General features: G+C 37.9%; 1 non-coding gene across 1 annotated transcript; it reads right to left on the reverse strand.

The window, feature by feature from the left end:
* Nucleotides 1–360: 360 nt before the first annotated feature.
* On the reverse strand, nucleotides 361–489 carry LOC120867843. The gene has a single exon (XR_005722037.1). It is a non-coding gene; the product is annotated as a U11 spliceosomal RNA (small nuclear RNA).
* Nucleotides 490–2,982: the final 2,493 nt, after the last annotated feature.

Below are 2,982 nucleotides of genomic sequence, written 5' to 3' on the forward strand. Positions count from 1 at the left end.
ATGAAGTGATGGGACCAGATGCCATGATCTTCATTTTCTGAATGTTGAGCTTTAAGTCAACTTTTTCACTCTCCACTTTCACTTTCATCAAGAGGCTTTCTTTTCTGAAATGACAACTTTTTCACATAAATGTTTGGACTATGAAAATGTAGTGATCGTCCTCTAAAATTACAAAGCTCTAAAATAAATAATATAAACACAAAAGGGAAGCAATGGGTGAAAATAACAAAGAAAAGAAGAAAAGCAGAAGAATGAAGGAGAGGAAAGAAATAACATTATTGATTGATAAATTTTTATCTTTAAGAAATATTCCTTCAGCAGTAAGCATTATACCTTTTTTGTGTGTGTGTGTGGGAGAGGTGGGGTACCAGGACCGATGATTACCAGCTGCTTAAGTACAAAAAAATTATGCTTCCAAAATTTCTTGATATCGATTCTCAGGAAGAACAAACTGCCCTATGTGCGGCACTCATAACAGAAACCCCCTTTCTTAATATCTGTTTTTAAATCTTCAAAAACCATTATTTTGCCTAATAGCATCCTAGCAAGAGATTCTTGCAAAACTATAATTTGATTATCTTCTTATTAATTATTTATAATGCAAGACAAGCAAGTGGCTTAATGATGAAGCAGAGCAGGACCCTGTGGGGCCCTTCCAGGTACAAAAGCTCCTTCTTGTCTCCTCTTTCTTGTTTTTAGATAAAAGCTTTAGTCTCCAAGGCCTTCTCTGTGTTCCAAAGAGCAGACACATGCAGTTATTAATTAGAGGAGTGAGAAAATGAAAAGACAAAGGAGAAGCAGTTAAACAAGAAAAGTAAAGATGATTGTTCAGTCATAGAGTCCTAAATTCAATAAAGACATAAAAATGATCCACATCAAAAAATCTAAAATAAAGAAAAAACAGCAACAAAACTCCCAAAGTCCTAGTTCCTCCTCAAGCAATATATGTAACAAGTCGACACAGATCTTTGAGTTGTTCTGCAATAACTAAGAAGCCCCCTGTCCTAATTTACTCAGACTGGTAGATGATGGTGACTACATGCTGAACAGAAGCATGTGAACTCAGACTGCAACCAGAAGTTTAATGATCAAGATTCTTGAAACATCACTCTTTCACCTCACCATCAACCAGTCAGAAGAAGTTTCAGCCTTCACCTCAAATGTTGCCTTTAGAAACCTTTCCTTGAACTTTCAGGGAGTTCAGGTTTTTGAGCATAAGCCACCCATACTCTTTGCTTTGTGCCTGTAATAAGCACTGTATTTTTCTTCACCACAACCTGGTTTCAGTAAATTGGTTTTGCTGCATGGCAAACCCAAGTTCATTTCAGTAATGAAGCTAAGGATAATTCATTGTGTACCCTAACCATCATTGAAGTTGCATAAATACTTTCAAATAATGCATTAAGAAAGTAGTTATCACAAGTTTGTCTCTTACTTGAAGAGTGCTGGAATTTAATACAAGGCAGAGAAGGAAACAGATTTTTTATTCTTTGAGAGAGAAGAAAGACAGTCAAGTCATTATGCAGAAGTCCTGTAACCATTTGTGTTCTGAGAGTCCATGTATTAGAAAGCATTCTGACAGCACTGAGAACTTCTGACAGTTAAAGTGACAAAGAAACAGAGGGAAAAATTAATGATTCAACAGAAGAGGACGATGCTAGAAAACTTGTTGCCAATATGAAATAATTAAGTATGTTATATTTGCAAAAGACTGTTTAATTTTTAGTTTTACTTCAAATTTTAGTACTGGAATTTAAATATATTTTAGTATATTATATGGTCCTTGAAATGCACTGTCAGACCACCTGACCTGTCTCTTGAGAAACCTGTATGCAGCTCAGGAAGCAACAGTTAGAACTGAACATGGCACAACAGACTGATTCCACATACAAAAAGGAGTCTGTCAAGGCTGTATATTGTCACTCTGCTTATTTAACTTCTATGCAGAGTACATCATGAGAAATGCTGGGCTTGATGAAGCTCAAGCTGAAATCAAGGTTGCCAGGAGAAATATCAATAACCTCAGATATGCAGGTGACACCACCCTTATGGCAGAAAGTGAAGAAGAACTAAAGAGCCTCTTGATGAAAGTGAAAGAGGAGAGTGAAAAAGTTGGCTTAAAGCTCAACATTCAGAAAACTAAGATCATGGAATCTGGTCCCATCACTTCATGACAAATAGATGGAGAAACAGTGGAAATAGTGGCTGACTTTAATTTTGGGGGGTTCCAAAATCACTGCAGATGGTGATTGCAGCCATGAAATTAAAAGATGCTTACTCCTTGGAAGGAAAGTTATGACCAACCTAGGTAGCATATTGAAAAGCAGAGACATTATTTTGCCAACAAAGGTCCGTCTAGTCAAGGCTATGGTTTTTCCAGTAGTCATGTATGGATGTGAGAGTTGGATTGTGAAGAAAGCTGAGCACCGAAGAATTGATGCTTTTGAAATGTGGTGTTGGAAAAGGCTCTTGAGAGTCCCTTGGACTGCAAGGAGATCCAACCAGTCCATCATAAAGGAGATCAGTCCTGGGTGTTCTTTGGAAGGACTGATGTTGAAGCTGAAACTCCAATACTTTGGCCACCTGATGAGAAGAGCTGCCTGATGTTGGGAAAAATTGAGGGCAGGAGAAGGGGATGACAGAGGATGAGACGGTTGGATGGCATCACCGACTCAATGGACATGAGTTTGGGTAAACTCGGGAGTTGGTGATGGACAGGGAGGCCTAGCCTGCTGCTGTTCATGGCGTTGCAAAGCATTGAACACGACTGAGCAACTGAACTGAACTGAACTGAACTGAAATGCTTTGTAAATTTATTGCAATTTTCTTTGTTGTCTTTTTTTTCCCCTTGGACATAACTTTAAACATTATATTTCACCCCTTTTGTGATTTATTAACTTTCTACCAAAGAATTGCCTCCTTGGCCAAACTTTGGTCAAACTTCTCTGAATTCTTCTTTTAGCTATTCATTGTCCTTGGCCT

This window comes from Oryx dammah, unplaced genomic scaffold, assembly GCF_014754425.2.
Source record: "Oryx dammah isolate SB20612 unplaced genomic scaffold, SCBI_Odam_1.1 HiC_scaffold_1, whole genome shotgun sequence".
NCBI lineage: Eukaryota > Metazoa > Chordata > Mammalia > Artiodactyla > Bovidae > Oryx > Oryx dammah.